The sequence below is a fragment of the Sminthopsis crassicaudata genome, chromosome 3, assembly GCF_048593235.1.
Source record: "Sminthopsis crassicaudata isolate SCR6 chromosome 3, ASM4859323v1, whole genome shotgun sequence".
Taxonomy (NCBI): domain Eukaryota; kingdom Metazoa; phylum Chordata; class Mammalia; order Dasyuromorphia; family Dasyuridae; genus Sminthopsis; species Sminthopsis crassicaudata.
The window spans coordinates 141,059,165-141,069,128 of NC_133619.1; the positions used below are offsets into that span (position 1 = coordinate 141,059,165).

The following is a 9,964-nucleotide window of genomic DNA, read 5'->3' on the forward strand; positions in this document are numbered from 1 at the left end:
AAAAGATAAAGAATTCACAGGAAGTGCAGGAAAATTAAATTTGTCAATTGGAAAAGGTTAAAAAAGTCACAGAAAAGTAGGATCTGTGAATTGGAAAAGACAAAGAATTCCCAAGAAAGTAGGATTTGTGAACTGGAAAAAGAAAATAACTCACTACCAAAAAAAAAAAAAATAGTGAAGTAGAAATTAGTGAAATAAACAAAATAACTCATTTTAAAAATCAATTGGACATATACAAAAAGAAGTAAGAAAAGCAAATGAAGAAAATAACACATTAAAAATCAGGACTGAACAAATAGAAATGAATGATTCATTGAGACACCAAGAATCAGTCAAGCAAAACCAAAAAATATGAAAAGCTGGAGAATAACGTCAAATATTTACTGGAAAATCAACCGACCTGGAAAATAGATCGTGGAGAGATAATCTGAGGATTATTGGACTTCCCGAAAATTATGATGAAAAAAAGAGCCTAGATTCTATTTTACAGGAAAACATCAAATTCACATTTACAGTTAAAATTACTAATTCTGTATTTCCTGCCATTATATTATCCCCAGATTATGCTTTTTTTTCCCTAGGATGAACTCTCCCATGAAGTGGAAGTGGATAGCAGATTGGATCAAAAGTCAGAAACCTACAATAAGTTGCTTACAGGAAACATATTTAAAACAGGGAGATACTTACAGAGTAAAGGTAAAAGAACGAAGCAGAATCTATTATGCTTCAAATAAAGTAAAAAAAGCAGGGGTGGCCATCCTTAGATCAAGCAAAAGCAAAAATTGATCTAATTAAAAGAGATAAGGAAGGAAACTAAAGAGTAGCATAGACAATGAAGCAATATCAATGCTAAGCATATATGCACCAAGTGGTATAGCATCAAACTTCCTAAAGGAGAAGTTAAGAGAGTAGTAAGAAGAAATAGACGGCAAAACTATAATAGTGGGAGATCTCAACCTTGCACTCCCAGAATTAGATAAAAGAAACCACAAAACAAATAAGAAAGAAATTAAAGAGGCCAATATAATATATTAGAAAAGTTAGGTATGTTAAATCTTTGGAGAAAACTGAATGGTGATATAAAGGAGATATACATTCTTCTCAGAAGTTCATGGAACCTATACAAAAATTGACCATATATTAGGACATAAAGATCTCAAACTTAAATGCAGAACGGCATAAATAACAAATGCTTTCTTCTCAGATCCTGATGCAATAAAAACTACATTTAACCAAGAAATTAGGGGTAAATAAACCAAAAAGTAATTGGAAACTAAATAATCTCATTCTAAAGAATAATTGGGTGAAAGAACAAATTATAGAAACAATTAATAATTTCACCCAAGATAACGACAATGATGAGTCATTATACCAAAATTTGTGGGATGAAGCCTAAGCGGTAATAAGGGGAAATTTTATATTTTTAGAGGCTTACTTGAAGAAAATAGAGAAATAGAATTATTTCTTTAATGCTATACCAATCAGACTCCCAAGAAACTATTTTAATGACCTAGAAAAAATAACAACAAAATTCATATGGAAGAACAAAAGGTCAAGTATTTCAAGGGAATTAAGGGGAAAAAAAATCAAACAAAGGTGGCCTAGTTATACCTGATCTAAAACTGTATTATAAACTAGCAGTCACCAAAACCATTTGGTATTGGCTAAGAAATGGAATAGGTTAGGTTCACAGGACAAAATAGTGTACAACTATAATAAATTATGGTATATGAAGGTTATGGAATATTATTCCTCTGTAAGATATGACCAGCAGGATGAATACAGAGAGGCTTGCAGAGGCTCACATGAACTGATGGTGAGTGAAATGAGCAGAAGCAAGAAGATCATATTATACTTCAACGATGATATTGTATGAAGATGTATTCTGATTGAAGTGGATATCTTCAACATAGAGAAGATATAATTCAGTTATAGTTGACCAATGATGGACAGAATCAGCTACACCCAGAGAAGGAACACTGGGAATTGAATGTAAACTGTTTGCACTATTGTCTTTCTACCCAGGTTACTTTTACCTTCTGAATCCAATTCTTACCATGGAACAAGAAATTCAGTTTTACACACATATATTGTGTCTAGGATATATTATAACACATTTAACATGTATGGGATTGCCTGTCATCTAAGGAGGGAGAAGAGGGAGGGAGGAGAAAATTTGAAAAAGAAGTGAGCACAAGTGATAATGTTGTAAAAAAAAAAAATTACCCATGCATATGTACTGTCAAAAAATTATAATTATAAAATTAATAAAATAAAGAGGAGATATATAGGAACTTCAGTCACAATTAATATAAAATATGCCCCAATAAAATATGGTCACATATTTATTTGTTTAGTCACTTTCAAAAATAACCATGTGAATTTGTTCCAGTTTTTTTTTTCAAATTTGCTGCTATATTAACTGCTGACAATTGCAAGTTTGCTCTCTTACTCCTATCATTTTCTAAACTGCCTCCCACACTTGCAGCTACTATACCAACCCAACTCATACAAACATACAAAGCTCCTATTTTTGCTCTGTAAATTGTAAACATGGAAACACATTCATTGCCAAGTATATGCCATATGAATGTTCTATCATCTTCCTTATTATGTAGCACTTAATACTCTATTGCTGAAAAGTATTTTATAATTTGTTTGTTTAAAAATATAACATTATATATATATATATATATATATAATATACATATATTCTGAATATATATACAATTTCAGAAAACAAGATGCTAGACTTTTTCTCTACAACTATGATGTTGAATACACACACCCACCCCCACCCACCCCCCATATATATTTAATCATTAATAAATGCTTGTTTAATTGCATTAATTTGAATAATCATTCAAAGGAAAAACCCTGTCTGAAGGAGTATAGTTTGTGGATGCCTAATTTAGATGCTTTTCCTTTCATTATTCAAAACAGAATCAGATATTGATTACTCTCTGATTTGTTGATAGATTTTATTGGTGTTAATATAACAATCCACAGATAATCTAAAAGAACTCAGTCCCATAGTCCCAGTCCCATAGCTGTGAGGGTATATAATGACTTTCTGAGTTGCAGAGAATCTGTTTTTGAATACCTCCCCCATGTAATTCCTGTGTCAGTTTTTCTTCTTACATCTCATTTGTATAAGATTTTTCTTTTCTTTCTTTCTTTCTTTCTTTCTTTCTTTCTTTCTTTCTTTCTTTCTTTCTTTCTTTCTTTCTTTCTTTCTTTCTTTCTTTCTTTCTTTCTTTCTTTCTTTCTTTCTTTCTTTCTTTCTTTCTTTCTTTCTTTCTTTCTTTCTTTCTTTCTTTCTTTCTTTCTTTCTTTCTCCTTTTCCTTTATGGTTATGCTTTTGAGAATTGTTATACTCAGATCTACCCTGGTACTTCCATTGTACTGTCCAGTTATGAATAAGAATCTTAGTCATACAATTTACATTTCAACATAAATATAAACAAATAATCTGCTCTTATTGAATCCTTTTAAATTAATCTTTAATGCTTACATTGTATTTCTCTTGGATCTTGTATGTCAAATTTCATATTAAGGTCGGGTCTTTTTGCAAAAAATATCATGATTTATTGAATATCAGGTTGTTCAGGATTGAGCTTAACTTTGTTGAATATTATATTTTCAGATGCAACCTTAGGTTGTGTGTGTGTATGTGTGTTGTGTTGTGTTGTTTTGTTTGTTTGTTTTTCTTTTTATAAGTAGTGTTTCGGGTATTTTATTGTAGCTTCTGTAAGTCTTCTGTGATTCTAATTGTAACTTTTTTCTGTAGTGCTATGCTCTATTGGCTGTAACACCTAGTTATCTCCTTTTTATTTTATTTTTATCTTGCATAAAGTATACTGCTAGAATTCTTAAATTATGCATTGCATATTTACATAAATACAAAGATACAAGTATACCTATCATCAACTAAGTGCCAGTTGCCCTTCTTAAGGGAAAATAAAGAATTAAAAAAAATAATTTTAGAAAAATCTTACTATCCCTAAGAAAAATAACTTTTTTTGTTTAATGTGTTGTATTCAGAGGAATACTGTATTCTTATTCAGATAAAATACCATCCCAGAATAGTTATGGCTTTGGTATGTCTTTATTAAGATTCTAGTCAATAGTCTACTAATAGAATTGAAAGATAGTGATTAGTAAAAGAGATATTTCAAAGGTGAATCAATGTGGAAAGTCTTTTCATATACAGATAAGGGAGAGGCATGGCATTCTGGATTGATGTTAAAGAATCTGTAGAGTATGGGCTAGCTCCCTGGAGAGCCTCAGGGTCAGCCAGAGTCAGGATAAATTAAAGTTCTTGGTGTTTAGGGGGAGAAGTGAAGGAGGTAGACAAACTGCCGTGATGCTTGCCAAAGATGTATTCTGGATCCTAGAGTCCAGAGTTACCAGCCTCTCTCCTTCTCGTCCAGACTTGGCTCTGGATTCTCTCCTTCTGCCCTCCAATTCTTACCTATAATTATCTTAACACCAAACAATCAGCAAGCACCAAGGGTAAGAAGAGCCATTTATCCAAATATATGCTATTAGAATCATTATCTTACATCAAATAGGTAATTAGCCTTGAGTGCTCAAGCATAACTTTTTGAAGTTTCAGTTCTCTACAGAATCCAATCTTGTAATATAAACTTTATGACCATGATCATAAATATATTGGAATTCATAAGTGATCATTTTTAAATTATATAATTCTATTATTTTTAATTTGTACATATAAACAAATATTGAAAAAGTTTGACAAATTTTATTTTGCTTCTAATAAAAAACAGAGCTAATCTACCTTTTTAATTATCAGTAAATACTAGTATAATTGTCATTCTGCAATATTCAATAATTAAAAACTAATTAACTCAATATTTATTATAACTAGTTTATGAACATATGGATGAACACTTACTTGCATTGATAAATTTAATCATTTCTCTCAGTCACTCCAGCTGTTCTTTGCATCCATCACTTCTCAGAAATAGCTTTGGTTTTCAAGGAAGAAAATTTGATAGCTTTCTAGGAAATTATAAAAGGAATAGATTACTCTGTACAATGATTATCTCTTTGCTGTTCTGTTATAAAGATTTTTTTTAATTTCAATCTTTCTTTTTGGTTTGATGAATATAATCCATTACTCAGGAGTACAACTACATACCATTCAGATCATAGTATAAGGAAGATTTATAACCGAAGAAATAGGTCTTGAATGAGTGACTTTCTGCTTATGAACCTACAGTTCTAGTAAGATTCAAATGCAGCTTGTCCAACTCCAAATATAGTGATCCTTTTTTATCATATTTCTTCCCATAACTAATAATTTATTTCTCCCCATGCCAATTTTAGATGCAATTATGATTGTGTTTATCAATAGACTACTAAACAAGATATCACTTAACCAAGATGCATTAAAATGCTAGACATTTTTTTAATCTGAGAGAGTCATCACATTTGAGTTCATTTCAAAGACTAATAAAATCACAATATGAAAGCAGCATCTTTAAAGCAGCATTTCTGAGCATTTTGCAATTTTTATTTCTTAAAATATTGAAGTATATAAATAAATACTTAACCTGTGTACAGGTCAGATACATGATGTAGTGGATAAAGTATAGGGTTTTAGAATCATGAAGACAACTTCATGAGTTCAAATCTGATCTCAGACACTTATTATGTGACCCTAGGCAACTAACCTAAACTGTTTGCTTCAGTTTTATCTCTGTAATGAGCTGGAAAGGGAAATGGTAAATCTCCAGTGATCTTTCCCAAAAAAAACCAAAAAACAAAAAACAAACAAACAAACCAAAAAACAAAAAACAAAAAACAAACAAACAAACAAACAAAAAAAAAAACAAATGGCATTATAAAGGATCAGATGACTAAAATAATCAAACAACAAAACTAACCTGTATGACTGTATGTTCCTTCCTCTTCTCAATCTCACAGAAAAAATAATTTCTATCTCCCATTTTGTTGAAGTTTCATTAAAGGATCTTTTCTTTGAGATACTGTTATATTATTATAACATGCCTTCCTGGCAGTTACAATTACTAGTCTACCCTATGCCCAACAGAGTACCTTTGACCACTGACTTTTGCAGTGTCAACTCTACCCGGCTTGCCTCCTCTGAGGCCTTCAAAGGTCTCTGGCCACAATTTCTTGAATAGTAGTTTAATAACCGGTAGAGCAATCAAGAACAGCAACATGTAATCTTAAAAGCCTTTATTATACCTACTCACATAATGCCCTGACTTGATGCCCTGACTTGTTAGTTCCTTAGACCCATGTGTTCACTACCAAACTTCTTACCTCTCTCTTCTATCCATCAGCTTGGCTTGGCTTGGCTACCCCAGGGTAGGGAGCCAGGTTAAAGAGTACCAGGCTAAAGAGGGAGACTGCTGTCTGCAGTGGGCTTATAAAGGGCCTGTGAGGTCACACACACAGCCAACCAGCAAGAGAGCCATCACTCATTATGAAGCTATCTCAATATTTCCAGGATCCCACCCACAGGGCAGTCCTGTATCCACAGAGAATACTTCTGGGCCACTCAAATCTCCTGTTGCACTGTGCCCGCCCATTTAAAGGGCCCTTACAATTCCTTTCTTTTGTTTTGTGGGAACCGCATCCTTACATACTATAGTGGAAAGAAAGATCAGGCAGTTTTCAAATACATATAAACATACATACATATATATATGCGACACACACACACACACACACACACACACACACACACACACACACACACACACACATATATATATATATATATAAAAGGATGTATTCACACACACACACACACACACACACACACACACACACACACAGATGTTAACTATTTCATCTCAGACAAATCATTTAATCTCCAAGAAATCCAGTTCCTTCTTCTTTAGAATGGGAAGAATTATAATCTGGTCTTAGTTGACCTGAATAAAACCTTTTTATAAATTTAAAAACTATAGTGATTTAAGTTTCTACTTTGATAGATTCAGATAACATAATCTAACAGATTCAATAGAATCTGATATATTTAAAATATTAAAAACACATATGTAATACTTTATGATGTAGAAATAAAATATTTATACTTTAGAAATTATTTGAATTTTATAAGAGTAGATTTCTATAAATTTTATATTTATATCTAAATTCTATGTTGATGATATGATGATTTCACTACATATATGGTTATCAGAGGTTTACAACAAATATAGTAACTAAATGCTACATTCTCCCAGGCCTCATATGAATCAACTGATGGATAAGGTTGTACTAACTAGATTCTCTGGAGAAGCTTCTTTAAAATTTCCTGAGATCTTGTAGGATTGCTGATGTCTTTGCCAGGTCAGGATATTCCATACTGACAAAATCTCAGAGCATGAGAGTCAAAGACAAAACATAGATCTATTTTTGGAGAAACAATTTTTATTATATCAAATAGATTCGAGAATGAGAATGGTATAATTCAAGTTTAGAATAAGAATTTATTCATAAGGCATTACAAGAGCCAAAGGACAAGCTAGAAATGAGTTAAAAGTAAAACAAAACATACAAACCACATTGTTTCTGAATATGCAGAGTCCCTATGAATAATGTCACAAGCCAAACTTCCTTTAAAAATTGGTAGTAAGCCACTTAACCTTATCCTTTTGTTTCTTATAAATGAACTTTGCAAATATTTCTCACTCATTAATGTCATTTTTCAATAACTCTACCTAATACATAACTCCATTGTATCTTCAATAGCATCTACCTAATTGTGTGAGTGAGTCCTATCAAAGGAAAATGGGGGAAAAAAAGTTTGCCTTTAAACACATGAAAAAATATTTAAGTTGAGTGAAAGAAAATCTTTGGGAGAGAAACAGCAACTGGTTTGTTTTTAGACACTAGGTAAGAAAATAGTATAACTTTAAATCTCAGTTGTACATTGATGTTGAATAATCAACTATGAAAATAAAATATTTTTAATTAAAAAGATAATTTCTTGATGAGAATTCCCATTTTTGCAATGGAAGATTCTTGTCCTAAACTGGTTTATGAAAACTGGAATAAAGTTTAGTTTTATATTTCCAGGACACAAATTCCCAATTTTGTGATCATTTTAGTTTTATCCATCATGATGCATTGGAATCAACAATGTCTCCAGAGTTGGAACATATAGAATTAAATCCAGCCTTTAATGTTAACTACCAATATTATTTTGGGTAAGTGCTTAAATAGTCTAGGATGTTTCCTACATTTTGAAAATTAAGCATTTGTCTCAAACACACACATGCACACACACACACACACACACACACACATACACTCACACACACATAGACACAACTATATAATATTTGCTACCTAGAAAGGCAGAGGAGTGTCTGTTATGTTCATGATTTCTGAACTACATTTTGCTCAGCTGATATAATATGTGCACTAAGTTCTGCATTGTTCTATTTAGTTGATTTCTAGGAAGGAGAAGTCACTTGCTTGTCCCAGGAAAAATAAACCAGCCTACACTTAAAAATGAAATAAGTCAAAGTTATCTTGCTTTGTAAAGAAGAGACTGATGAATATTTGCACATCTCTTTTTTTGGGATCAAGCTTGGTCCTTATAATTTTGTAGTATTTGGCTTATATTGTTTGGTAATTAAGACGTCTAGTATTACTGCTGTTGTCACTCTTTCTGCTTATATTTTAGTAGTCATTATATCCTTTCTGGTCTATCTCCAGACTTTTCCCACTCCACTCCATCCTTTAATCAACTGCCAAAGTGATTATTTAAATTGTCTTTCAGATCACATCATTTTTTGATTCAGTAAGTTCATTAGATGTCTGCTTACCTTTTAAATGTCCATAATCTTATCACTTCCTATCTTTCTAGTTTTATATTCTACTCCTTTCTACATACTTTATTATCCCTGGCTTTCTTGCTTTTTTTTTTTTTTTTTTTGTACTTGACACTCCATCTCCTAAATACTGTACTTCCTGACTTTTTTTTTTATTTCAAGACTCAGCTTTTAAATCCTGCCGTCAAGAGGTATTTCCTTCCATATCATCACAATTACTACCTTTCTTCTGGACTTGCTTCCTATTCACATTCCATATTTTTTATACATATATTGTTATTTGCATGCTAACTCCATCATTATAATATAAATTCCTTGTGGGAGAGGACTGTTTTTTTTAAATTTTGTTTTTATCCCCAGCACTTGGTATAGAGCTTGGCACAAAATAATTATTTAATAAATATTTGCTGATTGATTTATTCAGTAAGCTAGCTCTCTATATTACCCATATTATTATTTTAATAATAGATAAAAAATCCAAAGTAGCACATGGGTAAGTATAGATATTTTGTTTATATCATTAGAAACCTTTTTCTAAATTGATATTAATGCATTCATGGTTGTGCTTGCATCCAATTATCATACTAAATTTATGGCCACCTAAATGTGTTAGCATTTGTATCAGATCTTTCCATTTTCTTCATAAGACTAATAAGATTATTGCTTACAATTAATAATAGCTTACACTTATATAGTACTTACTGTAAGACAGGCACTGTCATTAAGTGTTTTGCAATTATTGTTTCATATAAATCTTATAAAAATCCTGGGATATAGTTGCTATTAGTATCATCAGTTCACATATGAGATAACTCAGCAAATAGAAGTTGTTACTTGCACAAAGTGACCCAGGTAGTAAAAGTCTGAGATCAGATTTGAACTAAGTGCTTTCTTAGTCTGGGATTGGGGCTATGTAAACTTCATTGAGTAGCAAATTGAGTAACAAAAACAGAGTGTGCTAATTAATACATTTCTGAAAACTTAAAAACTGATGCAGTTATTTATGTTTCTGCTAACCTAGTTAGTTTACTGAGGAAAAATAGATTTATCAGGGCTTTTTATTTTTATTTATTTATTATTAAATTACGTCAGTTGCTTCAGATTTGGTCATGCCAAACTAATGA

The 9,964-nt window shown here is 31.5% G+C and overlaps 1 long non-coding RNA gene across 1 annotated transcript; it reads right to left on the reverse strand.

Moving 5' to 3' along the window:
* Positions 1 to 4,232: 4,232 nt before the first annotated feature.
* Positions 4,233 to 6,384, reverse strand: LOC141564931 (uncharacterized). Its single transcript, XR_012488816.1, has 3 exons — positions 6,316 to 6,384; positions 4,919 to 5,025; positions 4,233 to 4,484 (listed from the first exon to the last, which is right to left on the reverse strand). It is a non-coding gene; the product is annotated as an uncharacterized LOC141564931 (long non-coding RNA).
* Positions 6,385 to 9,964: the final 3,580 nt, after the last annotated feature.